This window comes from Podarcis erhardii (assembly GCF_964252035.2).
Source record: "Podarcis erhardii genome assembly, chromosome: 3".
Lineage (NCBI taxonomy): Eukaryota > Metazoa > Chordata > Lepidosauria > Squamata > Lacertidae > Podarcis > Podarcis erhardii.
Genome location: NC_138507.1, coordinates 51,828,799 through 51,850,636, shown reverse-complemented (window position 1 = coordinate 51,850,636; position 21,838 = coordinate 51,828,799). Strand labels below are relative to the sequence as shown.

Here is a 21,838-nt window from a genome sequence, read left to right as displayed (position 1 = left end):
CACCCGCTCTTACTCTGCTTCAAGGCTGAGAGATGCTTCTCATGGATGCTGCTTCTGCCGCTGCTCGCCGCCGTCTGCCCCGTCGCGTGGCGGGCGCCGCGTCCCTTCTTTGCCTTTGGCGGGCAGGAGCCGAGGAGGCGGGAGCAGGCGGCTGCCACCCTGCGCGTCTCCGTCCCGAGTGTGAGCCAGAAAGAGCGGGAGCGCTCTCAGGCGGCTGCGAGTCTGACGTAGAAATGACAGAGGCGAGGGCAGGGCCATCCGCCGCCCAAGCGCGCACATGGAGCGCTGGCCCCGGACGAGCCCCCGCCCGCCGAGGGAGGGGGGAAAGCGCGCGCAATGAAACTCGAGGGGTGAAAGAGCAACGGGGCTGCGGGCGGGGAGGAGGAAGGCACCGCCGAGCAGAGACGCTGAGCGTCTGGGGAGGGCGGAGAAGCGTCCCCGAAAGCAGCGGGGCGGGGGGGGGGGGGCGGCGCAGGCGAGCAGATACTCCAGTCGGGAGCGGGAAGGAAGGAAGGGGAAGAGCAGCGCCGAAGGGCACGTGGACTGGGCAGGAGAGGGGAAGAGGAAGGCGGGAAACGTTGCTGTGGGGGGAGGGCAGGGGCCAGCAGGGCCGAGGGGGGAGAGGGGAGAAAAGGGGCTCGTGGGTGGCGAAGATAGGACGCGCTCAGCTAGCTGCAAGCGCCCTCCCGCCCTGCTGCCTCAACCCCGAAAGAGGCAGCCCGCTCTGCTTCCTGACCAGGCAACGCGGTCGTTGAGATCCCCCCGCAAGGCGAGGCGCTTCCCACGCCAGTGCGGTCGTGGGGGAGCTGCCGCTCACCTTGGCCCCCTGGAGTGTGAGACACGTGTTTGCAAACACGTGCTGTTGCATCCGCACTTTTACATGGAAGGGGTTGCACTCCCTCTGAAGGAAGAAGTTAGTAAGTCTAGGAGTGCGACTGGATTTGCTCTGTCGCAGCTGTCCCAAGAAGACTCCTCAGCTAGGGGTGCTTAACCCCCACTTCCCGCTGGTCACTGGTTGCCCTTGGCTTGTTTTTTGTTTTTTTTGGACCCTGATAACCTGTCCTCAGTGACTTTCCATTTGGACGACTGCAATGTGCTTAACATGGGGCTACCCTTAGAAGTCAGTATGGAAACTAACATAAAAATATATCATGGAATTGTGTGAAATACTTAGTCTGAGCCTCAGTTTCCCCATCAGCAAAGTGAAAACAATAGTGACTTTTCTCAGACTGCTATGGGAGGGATGGCAAAAGAGTTCACCAAGTACTTTGCAAAGTGAATGCACTACATTAAATTTTAAGGAGAAATAGTAGTAGTAGCAGTTAGCAGTTCTTATAGGACTCAGTGGGATATACTAAGCAAGTGCTACCATGCAGCCCAGTGCTGTGCACAGGGAAAGGCTTCACCAGTTTCTGTGGACCTACCCTCAAATAACTGCATAAAGTCTCAGTCTGAATAACTTAGGCTGTGTACACAATATGACATCTGAAGCATGTTGTTTCCCTCAAGGAATTCTGATAACTGTTGTTTTAAAGGGTTGTTGGGAATTGTAACTCTGTGAGGAGTAAACTACAGTGCCAGTGGCACAGCTAGCTACTTGGGATGCAAGCCCCATGCTGCCATTTTGGGCAGTGCGGAGCCTGCAGACGCCTGAGCCACTGTGTCACTCTCAGGAGAGAAGCGAGGCTCGGGCACGGTAAGTGCGCCCTGACCCCGCGGTGTGGCACCCAGCACTCCCCCCCCCCAGCTATGCCTCTGTGCAGTGCCCAGAATTTTTTGAGGAAAAGAATGTGCTTCAGTTGTGCTTTAAAGGTTTAGTGTGTATGCAGCCTTAGCGACTAAAGATCAGAATGCTCTAATGCAACCTTCTTAAAAACTGCCCTGAGAACAAAGAAGACTGAGGAGAAGATAAGGTATTAGAAAACAGGTTGAGAAAGTTGCCTTAAATCAGAACTGGAAGGAGAAGATGTAGCACAGTAAAGGTTCTTTTCCCACCACCACTGCCCATCTATTTCACTGAACAAAAACAAAACTATAGTCTATGTCAAGACAAAGAGGAAAATTAGCATCTGCTAATGATATACACTAAAGGAAGTTTCCTTATACTGTACTAAATCAGATCACTGGTCAATCTAGCTCGCTCTTGTCTGCACTGACTGACAGCAACTGTTTCAGGCAGAGTTCTCTCGAAGTCCTACCTGGAGATGTTGAAAATTAAACCTGCACCTTTCTGCATGCAAAGCATTTGCTACAGCACTACGCCATAATCCTTCCCATACTATCGGAATAATATTTGAAGCTTTGGACCATGTGGGGAAAATCCATACTGCAGCTCAACCCCAGGCTGGCATTGCCTTTTAGGAAACTGGACTAATGCTAATTGAAGGAGGAGCCTATGTATGGCCCTAGAGCTTCTCATATTGCCTTGTTGAGGTAGGAAGGAATGGCACTTCAGTGACTGCCAGGCCATCAGTACAAAGTGAGAACCCAGCCTAAGGAGAGAGAAAAGACACCTGCAAAGTGGTAAGGAAAGCCACTTTCCCTATTTCTTCTTTAGGTTTTTTTTTATACATGTAGGTGGAACATTTTGCTGCTGTCAGTCTGAGTTTGATTCATAAGTATTTCAGTGTTCCCTGAATTTAATTTACTTTTTTTACCACAGCCTGAGTCCTGTAAACACCAGTTTAGAAGATATACTAGCAGTTCGGCAACAGAACACATGATACTTCTCTAGATTAATACATGTTAATCACAATGTAGGAAGTAGTTTGGGACGCGGGTGGCACTGTGGCCTAGGACTTGCCGATCAGAAGGTCGGCGGTTCGAATCCCCGCAATGGGGTGAGCCCCCATTGCTCGGTCCCTGCTCCTGCCAACCTAGCAGTTCGAAAGCACATCAAGTGCAAGCCTTGCAAGTTGCTGCAAAAGGCTGGTGAACAACATCACGAGTGTTTCGAGAAACAAATTGAAACTCTCAAATTTGGTACTTTTATTATTGCCAGGCACTGTGGGTTAAACCACAGAGCCTAGGACTTGCTGATCAGAAGGTTGGCGGTTCCAATCCCCGCGATGGGGTGAGCTTCAGTTGTTCGGTCCCTGCTCCTGCCAACCTAGCAGTTCGAAAGCACATCAAGTGCAAGTAGATAAATAGGTACCTCCAGCAGGAAGGTAAATGGCATTTCCGTGCGCTGCTCTGGTTCGCCAGAAGTGGCTTAGTCATGCTGGCCACAAGACCCGGAAGCTCCCTCGGCCAATAAAGCGAGATGAGTGCCGCAACCCCAGAGTTAGTCATGACTGGACCTAATGGACAGGGGTCCTTTACCTTTAGGAAGTAGTTATTCAAGCAAAATAATTTTTTCATACTATTTTAATAATCTGTACACACTCATCAGACAACACAAGAATCAATTTTATGTTGCAGTGGGTGTTGATTGCTACAACAGGTTTCTTAAATAGGCCATAATGGCCAGTCATGGCTAGTACTATTGGTAGTATCTCATTCACCCAGGGTGAGACTCACAGAAAAACAAATTTCCCTGTAGCCCGTGAAGTGGGATAGAACTGTAGGTTTTTGCAGAAGACTAAAAAGAAGGAGCCTTTATGGGGGCTCTAATGCTCTTTTGTCTGAGGGAAACTTGCACTCTTTATAGTTTCACACAGGTATTGCTGTATGCTTGATTAATCCCACACACACACTGTACATTTGTAAAGATATAGAACATCATAAGACACACACAAGTGCTTTCTCCTCACAAAGAAACTGACCCCGTAGAAGGCCTTTGGGATTCCCTATTACTGAGAAGAGTGAGGAACTATACAGTAAAACATCTATTAAATCTTTGGAAACCCTTGATACAAGAGTCATAGGCTGCAGTCCTATACACACTTACCTAGCAGTAAACCCCATGGAACTCAATGGGACTTATTCCTGGTGTACAGAATTGTACTGTTAGGGAATGCTTTCATTACCCGTTTCATTGTAAAAGAAAAGGGGCAATAAATCCTTCAGGTTTGGCAAATATATATTTATTGGGCTCAGTGTATTTCAAATATCTTCTTCAGATGCATAATCAGTTTGAGACAGTTTTTGGGGGAAAATATGCACAGTGGCTGAAGTCTCAAGTTCATCCTAAGCATGCTCCTGAAAAAAAATATTCAAAGCACACTGCACGGGGGGGGGGGGGGGGCTTTCTCTCTTCCTGTCTTCAAGTTTGGTGTCCTCCTGATATTCTTTATTTGAAAACACAGTTTCTTCAACATCATTCACTATGCTGTACTCAGATAGTATGACGTTCAAAACTAACTGGAATAATGCAGCTGCTGCTACTACATGTGATCAAGGTTAAAAACCACACGTAGCTACGAAATCAATGCCTTAAAGACACATTCCAGCTTTGATTATCTCCCGTTTGGAAGAGGATAATTAGATAACAGCAATTAAAGTGAAAATCTTTGCACTTCTTGATGATTCCCCATGAGAAACATATGAAACAACCTTCATTCTTCAAAGGCAGAAGAGATCCCAACTCCAGCTGTCATTAGTAATATTACATTATTAACATCTTCACAACGTTTGGTATGAATCTAATGGTTGTGACTGAAATAACTGATGGATGTTATATGTTATATGGCATAAAGAATCAGGCCACAATCAACTGACATTGTTATCTTTTATCCCCCTTTATATCTTATTCAGCTAACTATTCCTGCTAATGGAAGCTGGCACAAGGACTTCCACTAAGACATCAAGGCTTTCCACACCTCTCCTCTCCCCATGCACCCCCTGAAATTGGCTTGGGAGTGTGTATGCATGTTGAGGATCATTCTGTCCTGCAAGCTGAAAAGCTTGCACAGATGGAATGACTGCCACAGCACAATATTGAATTCCTACCTCCGTTTTGGAATGAATACCCAATACAAATTATTCATGCCTCTTATCAAGGTGTGTGTACAAGAGAACTCCAGAGGATATATTCCTGAAAAATAATTAGGGTCTCCTGCAAATACCATCTTATCAGGAGGTAAGAAATGCACAATGTAGGAATTGGGCCTGTAGTGCTGTGGCACCTACCATTCGGAATTCCCTGCTGTTGTATATTAGACTGCTGCTCTCTTTTGTCTTTTTGGCACCTACAAAATACCTTTCTCTCCCCCCCCCCCGCAACAAGCCTTTTAAATATGTTTTTACTGTTTTATCACTTTTTTTGTTGCCCTGGGCTCCTTTGGAAGGAAGGGTGGGATAGAAATTTAATAGGTAGGTAGGTAGGTAGCTGATAGGTAGGTAGATGATAGATAGATAGATAGATAGATAGATAGATAGATAGATAGATAGATAGATATTTCATGCTGACGTTTCCGTAGCTGAGTGCAACGTTTGAAATCTGGGCAAAATTATACGTTATGACATGAGGATGCCTCCAAAAATTGCACCCTTGTGCTGGATTATCCCTTTACCCTATATTAACAAGTAGCAAGACATTTACCTGGGTTGTGATGTCAACTTTTGCATTTCTCCATTCTTTTCAGCTGCAGTCAGTGTTGTGCTGTGGGTGGTAGCACATTCAATACTGTGATGTCACATGAGTAAGTGTTGCTTTGCATTAAGAAAGAAATCAACTGGAGGTTTCTGTTTCCATTGACAGCCTTGTATGACCTGTAACATGTAGTTCCTTCCTGAGTCGCCTCCATTTAAAACTGTTACTCCTTGTTCCTTCCTCTGTTAACAGAAAACAAATTAGCGTCATCCTTATAATAGCATCTTACAGGTGTTAGAATGTACCTCCTTGTCCCTATAAAAGACACAGCTCTTTTTCAGGCTTTCAAAACACTTCTTGTATTAAATACTTTTCAGTCTGTCACACTTCCCTGAATCTTTTCCAGATTTTCTATGGCTTTTCTTTAAAAGGTGCAGTAACCAAGAAAGCTAAGAGTAGGTCAGTCAGGACTCCAGCATTTGCATCCTGAAGTTTGAATATCATGTTCTAATGTATCGTGAAATGGTTTTTGGGTTTGGGGTGGGGGTCACCACCTCTCTTCCTTTCATCTCTGTTTCATTTGCATCTTAAATATACACAGGATTTAATTTGCCTAGTCAAATATATATTCAGCTGAACAAATCTGAAAGACTTGTGCTGCTATCTTAGATATCTCTATTCAGAATAAGCCCCATTGAGTTCAACAGGATCTCCTGCAAGGTAAGTGTGTGTAGATTTGCAGCCTATATTGAGAGTACCATATGCCCCAGAGGTGCACTTAGCCTATTCTAGAACTTGGGACTATTGCTGTTGCAGCATCTACTGTCTGTAATCAATTACAAGCCAAAATCAAGTATGATGATGCTTAGTTGCCTACTAAAGAAGCTTTTGTTTAGGAAGGCTTTCCCTAAGTGTAACCCAGTCATTTATAGATCAGTTTTATCTTTGATGAAGTGCTTTTGTTTGTATGGATGGTTTTATTGTTTTAGAGTTTATCAGGTTGATTGTATTGTTCTTAGACCTTGTGTTTCTTTTTTCTTTTTTTGTGTTTCTGAGTTTTATTCTGTGTTTACTCTGTACACTGTTTCAGAGGCTTAATGCCAAGAAGTGGTCTATGGATTTTAAAAATAAATTATAAATAATAATCTTTTAAATCTCTGTCATATTTTCTATTGTAAGAAGTACTAGGAATTCTTTGAGCTTTGATTAATGACCTACTTCCATAATGCTAACAGGCCTAGAAGCCAGTCTAACAATACTCCTGATAAATCATCAAATAGAGTTTATCATTGTAGTTAAAAGGGTTTACACTTGCACTCTTTGCAATTTTCGGAGCACAGTTAACAAACATTACAGCAGTGACAGAGAAAATAGTGCTTTCAGGGATGAAGAAATATTTTTTCCAGACCTCTTTATATATTTATATATTCATATACTGCCTTTCATTCTAAAAAATGAGACCTTGAAAATGGCTAATACCCCCATTGAAACAACTAATTAAGAAGAAAGTTAGTATAGAAGCAATATATAATTGCATAATAATTATGCCGTCATATCACTTTTTTGAAGCCTATTTTCTGCCATTGTCTCTGCTGCTCTTTTGGTAACAATGCTCTTTTTTTGTATTTAAATGACTGCATCCTGTTCTTTCTGCTTTAATTACATGAGCTATCCCAGTCAACGAGCTAGAGCTGGCTACATTGCAGTGTCACTGAGGTCAAGCAAAGTCCATGGAAGATGAGGAGAATGCTTCTTCCATCTGTCAAATAGATTATCCTAACCAATTAGGGATTATGAGAGGTTGTCACAATTAGGGATTAATTGATGATGTCAGAATGGAATGATGTCACAATGTAGCCAATCAGATTTAATGTGCTGATGCACATTAAATTCAGGAAGCATCACTCTCATTTTCAATGCAAAGCCTGAGGAATTACCAGGGTCCAAGTGTCACTCATCTAATTCTCATTGTAGTTATAAAATTCTCCCCCAAAGCCTTCCCCCCTTCAAATATCTGTGCTCCGTGTAGAGATATGGCAGCAGGGTAAGAGTGGCACATGACCCTGAGGGTGGAGGGTTATAATCCTGCTTCCTACTAATTATATCAAACTCCTTCACAAGTATAATGCATAAAGGGGACTAGATTCTGCAGATTTTCCATTATGCTTGGCTTCATAAACTTTTATGTTTCTGTAGGCTATATTCACACAGTAAAATTGATTTGATAAAGCTTTTAAAAATAAAATAAAAGTGTGTGCCGAGATTCCAAAATAATTACATTTCTGCATGCCTAAAGCTCTTGAAGAAGTAACTGAGAACTGTAGTGAAACCTTTTCATAATTTAACTTTCCCATAGAAACTTAGAATAAATTCTCAAGGGGAGGACATTTCATACCTGGGGTGCCACTCACCTGAGAAGGCCCTCTCATCAGTAGCCACTCCCTGCAGCTTCCATACATCTGCACCTGATGAGTATTGCACTATAACATTTGCCATGGCTGCAGTGGAGTGTTTATTAAAGTAAACAGGCACATAAATGACATATGGATTTGCAGCCAATCAACACTCTAGTGCACCCCTCTCTGTGTTAGGAATGCACACCATCCCTTCACACTTAGTTATGTAACAGCAGTGTGTCTGTAGCAAACACAGCCACTATATAAAGCATGAAACAGCTTTTTGAGGTTGCCTTTTTTGAAGCCAATGCGAGCAATAAGACGGGTGCTTTCCCTCAATATTCTATTCTCATTTTGGGGCAGATCCCGTGTGTGTGTATATGTGTGTATCTCTGCATAGAGTTACATCCACACAGTTGGTACATTTTGCTGGTGCACTTCAGGGTATTTTGAACACTGATGTTTTATCTAGATACCATGGTCAAACTGTGTCTAAGGTTGAGCATCACCAAAAACACACCAAATGTCTTTCATTTCTATAATGCAAAGGCACCTTAGGAATGATGTTTACATTTTAATGCAAGTACATGGACCTTACATTTTATGTCTCAGAACGAGAGCCATTTCATTAAATGAGTTGTTGGGAGTGAATTCTAGAAACAATTTGCCCAGCAAAGGTAAGCTTATTGTCCTCATGCTGTTCAGCAGCGAAATGTACCGTTCCTTTACAAGGCCACACAAAGACAAGGCCACTGAACTGCGAACTGAATCAAGCAGGGTGTCCATGACAACACATTCAGCAGATACGCTAAAGCACAGGCCAGGGTTCACATCACATGCGTACCAGCACGTTGTAATTAAATTTGACTGTGCACAGAAGACTGCGGAGAACTACACGCAAGTTTCCAAATATTATGTCTGAGCTCAGAATTTTTCCCTTGCTCCAGATCTTGAGGTTAGTAGAGACTGCCAGTCTTAACTCCGCAACACAAATCATTAGCATGAACTAGCTACAAGACAAAACAGAGCAGAAGCTTTTTGCTTCACTGTCAAGAGCTACATGATTGCAGCTGTTGGGGCTGACCTGGAATGCAATTCTGGTCAGATTATTAGTAATCCTGTCTTCTTGCCCACATCCATTCCTTTCTTAAAGCTCAGTAGTGAGTTTGACTCACTCGCTGCTGCTGAGTCATCTTGCAGCTACCTGCTTCCTAGTAGCCACTGCAGAAAGCATGAAGATTCTTTTATGCTTCTGCTCTCCCACGGCGGTAATATGGCAAGAAGGGCAATGTAGGCTAAGTAGGGTGGGGGTGTGGATAGTATATGAGCAATCCTGCCTAAAAGTGGAAGGGTGAGGGCTTCATTCCTTTTTAAATATATCGTAAATGAGTACAAAACAGCCATTTAAACAGCAACCAAAATCAAAACCAACTTGAGATTACAAGTAGGTAAACAGTAAAGGACCCCTGGATGATTAAGCCCAGTCAAAGGCAACTATGGGGTGCGGTGCTCATCTCGTTTTCATGCCGAGGGAGCTGGCGTTTGTCCAAAGACAGCTTTTTGGGTCAACATGACTAAACCGCTTCTGGCACAACAGGACACTATGACAAATGTTGGAGTGCACAGAAACACCTTTTACCTTCCCGCTGCAGCGGTACCTATTTATCTACTTGCACTGGTATGCTTTGGAACTGCTAGGTCCTTAACAGTGATCCCGGCCCCTACATGGGAGCAGTTCCTGAGAAAATATTTCTCTGTGGTAGAAGCTCCGGCCACTCATTGGAGACCTTCTAATCCCCTTCCCGTCTGGCCCAATACCGACCCTGCTGAAATCCTAGAATTGATAGCCGAGCTGAAAACTGGTAAGGCCCCTGGGCCAGATTTGGTCCCTGTTGAGGCTATAAAGCTTCATTCTGCATGGTGGGCAGGGATTTTAGCTAAAACGTTCGACGCAATAAATGCCACGGGCTTAATTCCAGGAATGTGGAAGGAGGCCATTATAATTCCTATCTACAAAAAAGGCCCTCCCAGTGACCCAGGGAATTATCGGAATATCAGTCTGCTATCGTCCATTGGGAAAATATATGCCCGTTTTTTGCTGGCAAGGTTGATGAAGTGGTCAGTTGAGGCTGACCTGATTGGACATGAGCAAGCTGGATTTAGATTAAACCGATCCACAACAGACCAGGCAATTATTCTTTATCACTTAGCCCGGAAATACTCGACACCTAGACGGGGCCAACTTTGCGCAGTTTTCATAGATTTGAAAGCTGCGTTTGATAGTATCCCGAGGAAATTACTATGGGATAAACTTGCCAGTTGGGGAATAGATAGAAGGCTCCTGTGGCTTATTTCCCAACTTCACGCCGGGTCCGTGGCCAGGGTGAGATTATCCCCTGCTGGAGACCTGACTAACCCAGTGCCAGTAAATAAGGGTGTACGCCAGGGTTGTATTTTAGCGCCGCTTCTTTTTAACTTATTTATCAGTGATATGAGGAACCCATTAGCCGTCTCACACAAATTTATCCACACCCCTCGTATAGCAGATTACCGTTGTCCTTTACTTCTCTACACAGATGATGCTGTACTACTCTCTTACTCCAGAGTGGGTTTAAGGAGGGCACTAAAGATTTTTGCGACATATTGCCATTCTAATCATCTGTCTATCAACCACACCAAGTCCAAAGTACTGATATTTTCAAGGAGTCGAAAACTTTATTCATGGAAACTGGAGGGCACGAAAATCGAACAAGTACACAAATTTAAATATATAGGAATTTATTTTCAATATAATTTAGGGTGGAAAGCGCATGTTGAATATCTTCAAAACAAGACAAAAGCCCTATCACACTCCCTCCTTCGTTTTTTCTACTCTGAGGGGGCCTTATTCATCCCTGCGGCCCTGAAAGTGTATAGCATCAAAGTGAAGGCCACAATGGCCTATGCTGCACCTTTATGGGCTGCCTTTGCAAACCTCTCACCGTTAGAGTCACTTCAAAGCCAATTCTTACGCCGACTTTTAAAATTACCAACATGCGTAAGTAATGTGGCTATTCGCTTAGAAATGAAGATCCCATCAGTGGAGTTAGTTATATGGAGGAGAGTTTTGATTTATTGGATATCCCTATGGCATAAACTCCCGAACCACTATCTCATTCAATGCATGTGGCGAGATGACTTCACAAATTTGTGGTCAGGAAAAATCCATGCCAAATTGCTGTCCTATGAGATCTCGCCCACTGAATTGCTCAAACTGGATCTAAATGTGGCAAAAAGGTGTATAAATCAAAGGCTGGATGATGCGGAGCTATACCAAAATTTCGTAGCTGGTGGTGGAGTCTGCTCGCCGTTAAATTTTGGCATAACCCCTATCTACCGCACTCCGTCCTACTTAACATCGCTTATGGCCGCGTCTCACCGATATGCCTTCATTAGAGCTAGGTTTAATGTCTTTCCAACAAACGTGCTGAGACATAGATTCACTAAGGGCCAAGTCCCTTCAATGTGTGCTTGTGAAATGAAAACATCTGAATCTCTTCATCATGTTATGTTTATCTGCCCTTTGTACAGTTCAGCCCGTGCTAGCATACTAAACTCCATAATCCAGCCTATCGCTGACAAACCAGTAGACCTACAGCTTGCCTGGGTTCTTCAAGATGTGGATCCTTATATTACCCTACAGGTTGCTAAATTCCTAACAGCCGTCCTCTCGTACAAGAGACGGAATGGAATGTTAGCTGATTATTGATAGTTATAAGAATTTTCTATAACGACATCAGATATTGATTTTAGTGTAGTGCAAAATTTTTTTAATTTTAATCTTAATCTTAAACTTTTCTTATGAATTGGCTAATATTTGTCCTTGTGAATTGTGAACTGTGTTATACTACTTGTGGCTTGTACAAGTCCGCTGTTTTATTTGATTTGTTTTCTTGTGTTGTGTTTCATGATGGGCGTAAAGCCGAATAAACATTTGAGATGAGAACTGCTAGGTTGGCAGAAGCTGGAACAGGGAACAGGAGTTCACCCCACCGTGCAAATTTGAACTGCTGATCGGCAAGCCCAAGAGGCTCAGTGGTTCAGACTATGGTAACCAGATCCATTCCACATCTACAATTGCCTTTCCATCCCCACCTCACCCCTATTCACGGATGGAAAGTAGGAGACACAGTAAATGAATGATGGGCCACAACACCGTTAATTTACATGCTTGCTCAGAAACATTATAAACTATTCACAACCATCCTCTTCTAATTTGTTACCAAGGTGACAACAGAAAACTATAACTGCTTGCTGCTGCTCACCTAGTACAGGTGTTCCCACTTCAGTCTGGCTTCAGGCTTGGCCATGGCACTGAAACTGCCTTGGTTGCCCTTGTTGCCCTTGTTGATGACATTTTATCAGGAGAGAGATGAGTGTGCAACCCTGCTCGTTCTCTTTGATCTCTGCTTATACTGTTCAGGCTACATTATTAGATTCACACACATGGGATCAGGAGGGTTGACTGGCTGAAACTTCCAGTTAGGTGCCTGGGAGTTTGGCTATCAGTCTTCCGACTCCAAAATAAATAAGCAGCAAGTCAGTAGAACTCCCATAAGGTCCTTGAACTAGGTGACGACTAAGTGGATGGTGGCAAGAAGAGAACAATGCCTGCAGTAGGCCAATTGCTATTGGGCTTGTTTGGTTTGCACTGGTAAGGGGCCTGACCATTTGTGACAGGGAATTGCAAATTTTTAGAACTTGTGCTGTTTGATGGTAATAGGGATGAGGCTGCAGCAGAGGTTTGCTCTAGTTGTCACTGCCTTTTCCAAAGCCAGGAGTCATTGCTTCTCTTGGAACTTGATGGTGCATGAGATCAAAGGAAGCCTTCTACCTTCCCCATTCTACATTTTATAACAGCAGCCATGGCCCCCCCTCAGTCACAGCCTCCACCAGACTAAGTGAATGCACAGGCATTATCCATGATAGCTAATGAAACCTCCAAGTTTTTATACGGTATACCTCTAAATACCAGTAGCTGTGGAGGAATTGGGAGTTTTGTTGCTTTCTAGTTTTGCAGTGGCATTTGGCTGACAGAAATTGGATGCTGACCCAGATGGGCCATTGGTGTGATCCAGCATAGCTCTTATGTTCTTTTTATAGCCCTTCGCCAGCCCTTACTCCAGTAGGTCAGCTTACCTGGCAGATTCTCATAATACTTTTGTAGGTCAGTTAGCCACAGACCTGGAAAGCAGCCAGGAGTGATACTTCTGGAAGAGAAACAAGGCAAACAAGAGATGTGCACATCCAAGATGCTTGAAGAAGAAGCATTAATATTCAGGTTGCTGCATAGCAATGGTGAGAACTCTCCAGTATGTTGCGTACATAAAAAATGTTCGATCCTTCTTTAACACCTTCGGGCCGACAATACCCAGAAGGAAGGCCTCTGGTTTCTTGGTGAAGGTATACTTAAATACCTTTTTCAGCTCATTATATATCATTTCCCAGAAAGCCTTCACCCTAGGGCAAGTCCACCAGAGGTGAAAGAATGTACCTTCATTTTCTTTACATTTCCAACATTTATTATCAGACAAATGGTATATCTTGGCAAGTTTAACTGGGGTCATGTACCATCTATATATCATTTTCATTACATTTTCCTTCAAAGCATTACATGCAGTGAAGTTCAACCCAATGGTCCACAACCTTTCCCAGTCCTCAAACATAATGTTATGCCCAATATCCTGTGCCCACTTTATCATAGCCGATTTAACCATTTCATCTTGTGTGTTCCATTTTAACAGCAAGTTATACATTCTTGAAAGTACCTTAGTCTTAGGTTCTAACAGTTCTGTTTCCAACTTCGATTTCTCCACCTGGAACCCTAACTTTTTGTCATTGTTAAAAACTTCTTTAATCTGAGCGTAGTGTAACCAGTCTTGCAAGGATACTCATCGCTAAGAACTGGAAAACTCAAGATCTACCCACACTGGAAGAGTGGCAGATGCAACTGATGGACTATATGGAACTGGCCGAGATGACTGGCAGAATCCGAGACCTGGGAGAGGAAAGGGTTGAAGAAGACTGGAAGAAATTTAAGATTTATTTAAAAAAACATTGTAATTTGGTTGAATGTTAAGAAAGGATGCTAGATCATAAATAATTGTGCACCACTAAACTAGATGGAATTAAGATGACAAGTAAGTTGAGGAAAAATTATAAACCTATTGGAGAATTAACAGATTAGAGTTAAATGAATGTGACACAAGATTGTAAACAAGATGATAAATTGCAGGCAAGAATTGACAATGATGCAAATGGGAGCGGGAGATGTGAGGGAGTCCAAAGAAGTTACGAAAGTATGTTATGATATATGTTATACTGTTTTCTATCTTTGCATTTATGTTTAAAAACTTTAATAAAATATATATTAAAAAAAAAGAGAGAACTCTCCAGTATGGCCAATGGTCAAACATGGTGAGAGTTATAGTCCAGCAACATCTTGAGGGTCAATGTTTTCCACCCCTCCTTTACAGAACCTCGGTTCTGTGCATCATGTATTAATTGCCTAACATGGGGCAGTCCTTAGGTAATTTATAATATATAATTGTTAAAAACATTATGGAGGCAGAGCAAAGGGGAAAATTCAAATTTGTGTGACAGAGAGGTACTGAGACAAGAGTTATGTACAACTGAGCAGCTGGCTTATTCATTAAAAGCAATTTTGACATTCTGGCTGTGCCCTTGCTAATTTAATTTGTTTAGACAACTAAGTGAAAAATAATTAGGTTTGGCAGTGTCAGAAAAGTTCTCACATAGTGCTTAATAGGCTGATCTTACACATTTTTGGGGGTGTCATTCTAATAAGTAGGGGAGAAGGATGCTGTAACTCAGGAGCAGTTAACCCATGTCCTTCCAGCTATTGGTAGACTCTGCTGCCCATCATCATTAGCTAGCATGACCAAAAACCAGGGATGATGTTACCAGGAGGAACAGAGGTTAGCTACCCTTACTTTAAAAGGTCAAATGAAGGAAAAACAAGCATAACTCGTCAGCAGGACAATTACAGCATACAAATCTCCATCCTAAAAACTCACTGCCAAAAATATTAAAGGTAAAGGTAAAGTGACCCCTGACCATTAGGTCCAGTCGTGACTGACTCTGGGGTTGTGGCGCTCATCTCGCTTTACTGGCCGAGGGAGCCGGTGTACAGCTTCCGGGTCATACTAGACAATGACAAATGCTATGATTTGCATCTCCATTTGCTGTATATTTATAGACTATCAATTATTATTATTATTATTATTATTATTATTATTATTATTATTATTGGTGCATATCTAAGTATACACCTAGAGTGTAGTGTGTAAAAGCGACAAAATAAAGCCAGTCATTGACTGCAGTTTCCTGTCACTGACAAACTTTAGTTGACTGCCATGTCATGTGTGGAATGGCTTAGAATCATTCACTCTAAATAAGCCTTTCCCAACCTCGTGCCCTCTAGACATTTTGGGCTACAACTCTCATCAGACTTGACCATTGTCCATGCTGCTGGGACTGCTGGGAGTTGAAACAAGAAACATCTGGAGGACACCATAATAAGAGCATTGGTGAATCAGGCCAAAGGCCCACCTACGTCAGGATCCTATTCTCACGGTGGCTAGCCAACCTGTGGGAAGCCTATGGAAGCTAAAATGCCTCTGGGAAGCCTGAAACAGGACTTGAGTGCAACAGCAGTGTTCCCACTTCTGATTCCAAGCAGCTGGTAGAGGGATTCTGCATTTAACAGTAGAGGCAGAACATAGGCATCGTGGCTGGTACTCATTTATAGCTTTATCCTCCATGAATTTGTCTAATATTCTTTTAAATTAATCCAAGTCAACTCTTTCTTTGTTAAAGTTGCAAGCAAACAAACTTCATCTCTTGTCACCGCCATTTGCTTCATTTACTCAGGTTCCCTTCCTGAGAAAGTTCAGTCATCTCTCCCTGGTTTTCATAATTCATTTAGCTTCTCTGCAATCTCCTTTTCCTTTCCTCTCTTGTCATCCAAAGGTCCAACCAGTTCTTTAATTGGTATCCTGCTACTTACATATACAGTATTTGAAGAGTTTGTTGTTGTTGGGTCTTGATGTTTTCAGCAATGCGCTGCTCAGATTCTCTACCCCCACCTTTAATTATCTGCCTGCATTGGTTTTGTTCTTTTTTGTTCTCTCCATTTGGAGAGCTGCTCTAAATAGTGCACATTCTGTTTTGTCTGCTTTCCGTTTTGAAGAGTGAATATGCTTGAATGAAAAATGAAGTAGAAAAATATTATGGCTTAGGTCCCAAAGAAGCTTGTGCATGCATGGGATGATGACACCAGGTTTCCTACTCCTCATGCCACTCCAGAGATCTCCTGACCTTCCACATGCACGAAGGACTGATTGGATCCCAACCTATACCCCATAGGGAAGAAACATGCCCTGAGCCTATTGAAATGGTATTCTGAGCACAATTGCTCTAGCAATGCCTTTGATTTCTCAAGCTGTGCCACCTTCCAACAATCATTCTTTGTGCTTTCCAAAGGGTTATAGGACACAACAGCTTCAGAAGTGAATACCTAGTGGCGCTTGACAAGTATGGTACTGTGCAGACCTTTAAAATAAGAATTAGAGATTGAATCACCAGTGGAAATTTCAGGGAGATCTGTCAAATTGTGGCTAAGCCATCAGCCTCATAGTGAAAAACCCCCAGGGAGACAAAGAAAGGGAAACACATAAAGAAATGACTAATGTATAAGCCTTTCCAGAATATAGCGCCAATTTACAGAAACCAGAGCAAATGTGTTTTACTCATAAATTAATTAATTATTATAGTGTGGTTATAGTCAATACAGCAGGCAAACGAAGCTCTTTTCATTTCTTGCTAGTGATTCATAAACTCCTGAAAAGGTGACTTCCTTGGCCTGGTTAGTCTTTGACCTTCTTGAATTGAGATGGCCCGATATATTAGGCAACCCAAGAGGGTTGGGCAGGCCCAGCATCATCTTGGTGAAGCAAATGCTGGGACCCACCGGGGCTGATGCCCTCAGCCCTTTAAAAAAAAGCTTGTATTTGACACTTATACCAGTCAAAGAGGTACAAATCTTAAGAGTTCTCTGGATTGATGGTAAAACCACTCTGAGAACTGTAACTCTGTGATTATGATGCTTGAAGGGTTTACAATCTCTGAAGGGTTTACAAGAAATTAAAAATATCAGTAAAAACAGTTAAAAACAAGTAGTCAAAACTTTGAAAAGAAAATTCAAATAAGCAGCAAACTGAAAATAAATTAAAACACATCAACAGCTACATTTTTTGATAGATTAGCATACACAAAATTGTTTTAAGCAGGCAACGAAAAGAGTACAGTGAAGGCAGCTGCCTGATGTCAATAGATTGGAGTCTTCCAACAAACAGAATCAAGGATATGGGATGCTGGAGATCAGAGGCGTACAGAAGGTACATCCGCAAGAACCCTCATTAATTATGCCTTGTCACTTCTTTTATTTCAGGTTACCCTGTGACTAACATTTGGATGGTGGGACACAGTATTGCCCACTGGGCCTGGGTGCACCCCATCAATATCAGCGTGGGTAGCTGCCTGGGCTGCCTGAAAATGTCATAATTTCTTGGGTCACAAGACCCGGCATAAGGTGTGAGGAGTTTTTGCCAACTGTGGTGGCCAGAGCTGTCCTGCATGGGCCTCCCGATGCTTCACTGGGCAACAATTTTTTACTTTTTGAATGTTGTCTAGATTTCTACAAATGATTTAGAGTATTTTTGCACTGCTGAATCAGGAAATGGCATCCGTTTCTCTCCATCAGGTCAGGTTTTTGTGCTATGTTGATTTGAAAAAAAATCAGATCTTGTGACAAACTCAATTACATTTTTGTGGCATTATCAGCTGATTTTTGTCAACATATATCATCCTAAATATGTTTTTAAGAGAAAAAAATGTTTTTCCAACAACATATATTGATTACCTGATAGAACATCAATTACTGTAAACTGAATGGTGGGCATTGATAAAGGTAAGTACACGTAAATTGCATGTTGCTTCACCATTTTTCAAACTTCAGGGCTTGAACTTCTGTTTCTTGGATCTCCTGGAATGCTCAGCAGCACGGAGGTCTCTCTTCAGAGTCCAACAGTAGTCAGCCATCATGACTGCGTCCCAACGACCCTGATACCTGGTCTCCATCTCTTTCATGTCCTGATGGAATCTCTCCCCCTGCTCGTCACTCATTGAACCCAGGTTCTCAGGAAACCGGTCCATATGTGAAAATAGGTAGTGCATCTTGACGCTCTTGTTGCAGCCCAGGTTTCTGAAAGCAGTCAGCATGTTGTTGACAAGTTCTGCGTGGTTTCTGGCCTTATTGTTGCCAAGAAAGTTCTTCACTACCAGAACAAATGCCTTCCACGCTTCCAGTTCCATTTCGTTCACTGAGTTTCCGAACTCTGGATCTCTGATGAGCTGACAGATCTGAGGACCGTCAAAGATGCCAGCTTTCAACTTCTCCATGGTCAATCCTGGAAAAGCCTGGCACAAGTAAGTGAAGCAGTCACCATCCTTGTCCAGAGCCTTGGTGAACTCCTTGATTAAGCTGAGCTTGATGTGCAGCGGTGGGAAGAGTATTCTGTCTCTGTCCACCAGAGGATCGTTGATGATGTTCCTTTCTTTGCAAGGCACCAATTCCTCCCGCACAGGCCAGTCCTTCTTCGTGTAATGCTGAGCACGGTCCCTACTATCCCACATGCACAGAAAACATGGGTACTTGGTGAAGCCAGACTGTTGTCCCAGAAAAAAGTTCGCCATCTTCAGGTCAACACAAATAAACCACTTATGATGATCATAACCAATTTTCTCCAGCACATACTTTTTTTTTTTTTTTTAAATATATTTTATTAAGGGTTTTCTTGTTTTACAGTGTAAGTGTAATGCCCCGTGTATTTTTTTTTTCCCCGTATAACATTTTTACAAATCCATTTCATTTGTTGAGGCATTAGGGGGAGAAGAAAAAAGAAAAGAAAAAAAAAGAAGAAGAAAGGAGGGTGGAAGAAGGGGAGATGGATGGGGGTGGGGTGGGGTAGCGGTGTTTCTATTATGCTTAATGTATGTAGTTTGGTGTCAGCGTGCTTGTGTTGTTCACTTGTGTTCCTTCACCGCTTCATAGTTCTCTTTCAGTGTAGTCGAGTGAGCCAGGGGTATAGAGGCAAACTAGTCACCGTTGTGTAGCAGAACACATTTCAGTGATCGCTTGCTGCTGTCAATGAACAGTCTCCAATCTTTGGGTTCGTACTGTGGCACTCCAAGCTTGAGCAGAAGCTGCGCACCAAGTCCTTCTCTTCCGAGAAAAAACGGAGGTACTCTTGATGCCTGTTGCGGAAGAAGCTGATGCGAGCACTGTCAGAGAGGAGGTTTTTTTCCTTCAATCTGGATGCCAACAGTTCGGCAGAGTCCTTTGACAAGCTGAGGTCGCAAACTAGATCATTCAACTCCTTTTGGGAAAATGGATGTGGAGCATCATCTTCAAGAACCACTTCTTCTTCTTCATGTCCTTCAACACTGGAGGCATCTTCGTCACTAATGTCAGGAAGTTCTCCGAAGATAGGCACTTGAATTTCATCACAATGAGCTACAGGAGGATGTGCTGATTGAAGATCAGGATACTTGAGGCTGCTCCGGTTCTTTCTATTGATTCCAGTCACATCAACAGCGCAGAAGTAGCAGTCAGTGACATGGTTTGTTGGCTCCCTCCAAACCATGGGAATTCCAAAGTTCAGACTCCTCTTGCCATTGGTCCACCCACGTAGAGTCTCGGTGCATGCCTTGCACACCATGTGTGGCACCCAAGCTTTATCCTGGTCACCAAGTTTAATACCAAAATAAGCATGGTAAGCAACTTTATGCTTTGCCGCACCAATTTATGGAAGATTTCGAGGTTTTATGACTTCAAACTGATCCCTTTTCGACATAATCACCCAGAACTATCAGACCTGAATACTTCTTGTCATTAAAATAATCATTTCCAATCAAAACAATTATTCGACATGGCATTTTACCCCCACCAACTTCTTCTAAAATGCTCCACACAAGCGTACATGTGAACAAAAACGTAAAAAAACGACATGTGGCCATAGCTCAAAAACTTGACCTGATTGAGCAAAACCAATGTGATTTTTGGATTCAGCGCATCAGATTCGTCCTAAATCAACTGAAAAAATGCAGACAACAAATTTGTTGTTGACCAGTGATTCAACTTGGAATGAATGATTTGGTCCTAAGAAAGGGCATTGACCTGACCTGGAACATCAAAGAGGACTTTGATAATTTGGTCGCCTTACACCTGGAATTGACGATAATATGGTCCCAACTCTTGGAGAGGCGTGGTTAGTGTGGTTGCCCCACCAGGCAGCAATCAACAGGGCCTAGAAAATTGCAGATTGTGCCGTGACATAGAAGGTGCAACTATTGTGGGACTAGGTGATACGGCACCCTGCCATTACATTCGACCAGGAGGCCTTGTTGCACAGTGATGGTGTTCACCTTTCCAATGATATTTGGCTGGCCAATATCGTCAAAGGTATTAGGGGTTGGTTGCAGGTGTGAGGGTGTTGGCGGCAAGCCTTTTGGCTCAGGTGGCAGTTAGGCATTGGATAAGCCTTGTTATGAGAGGGGCGGTTGTTGCCTCCGGCCTGCCCCTCCACGTAAAGGGTATTCTGTTAAAGGGATCCGGGGGTGTGGTTCCTGTCCAAAGCATGGGTGTGGGCTAGGGCCATGCCACGACTCCATCGGTGACCCTCAATTGATGTGCATCATAGGGTTCCCCCTATCGGTGGTTGACCCTTGCTTCACCCACTTGCCTAAGCCAAACCACTCACATCTGTAACCAATAAAGTTGTGGCCTAATTTATCCCATGAACCTAACATATTTGTGTCTGTGTGTTTATTTCTGAGGGAACTGTGAGGCCTAGGGCCTCGCCACGGAATAAAAAAGACTACTGTGGTCAAGCTCTCTTGGTTCAGGAATGGTTGTTGCTGTTGTACCAAGCATAGTTGGTAAAAGGCGCTTCTAGCCACTCGCGCTCCTGGAGAAGAAGCTGGATCCAGAAGCATCCTCAGACAGCACACCTGCTCTTTCATGGGATTGCAACCTGTCCAGGGCAAGCAATTGACCAATTTGTCAGACAAGGGGACCACTCACCCAAAGTGCTTTCTCTTTGTCAAGATTCAAACTCAGCTTATTCATTCCACTACCGTGTCTAAGCAGCTGTCTAAGCATAGCCTCTCCTGATCCAGATGTTATGAAGAAATAGAGCTGAGTGTCATCAGAATCCTTGCCCAAAAACTTCTCATGACTGCTGCTTACAGCAGTTTCATATAGGTATTACATAGATCAAAGCCCTGAGTCTTACAATTATTAATGATCCCATGTGTTATATTGCCACCCTTCAGAGGAGTTTACATAGGTTTCTCTCACTTCACCCAATACCATGCATACAACAAGATAGGTATTACTGAAAGATAGAGGTAATAATAGCAATTTGAACCTATGTGTCTCCAGCCAAGATCCAACACAACCATGGCTCTTACACTAGATTATTTTTGCGCTAGCTAATAGCAAGCCAGTTCCATTTCTCTTGTTTTATGCCAATATCTCACATGCTGAATTGCTAAATAATAGTTCTTTTAAATATACACCGTTCTGAAGGGCCACTTGTTCTTTTCATAAATCCTCATGAGTTTCTACAAATATTCAACACCTACGCATCATTCAAACCCTTCAGTAGGAATGGTGAATTAAAAGCCGCAAACATACTGAAAACAAAGGTTGTGTGCTGATCCAGCAAATCCATTCAACGGGTCAGAGTCATAGTGACAACAGTCTGAGTCTCTGCTCTGCAAACGCCATTTGATTGCTAATGTCAACAAAAGCATTTGGTTATGATGAGAAAGACAGATGCAATCA

The 21,838-nt window shown here is 43.0% G+C and overlaps 1 protein-coding gene across 3 annotated transcripts in view; it reads right to left on the bottom strand.

Moving 5' to 3' along the window:
• GPR6 (G protein-coupled receptor 6) overlaps positions 1-21,838 on the bottom strand; it is a 43,550-nt gene that overhangs the window by 2,124 nt on the left and 19,588 nt on the right. The window contains exons 1-2 of one of the 3 annotated variants that reach the window (XM_081857384.1): positions 1,436-1,618; positions 14-1,340 (exon numbers count right to left, since the gene is read on the bottom strand). The gene's annotated coding sequence lies outside the window, so the exon portion shown is untranslated. Of the gene's footprint in view, positions 1-13; positions 1,619-5,482; positions 5,716-21,838 lie in introns of those variants that run through there. The other 2 variants (XM_081857385.1, XM_081857383.1) reach the window with 2 other exon arrangements.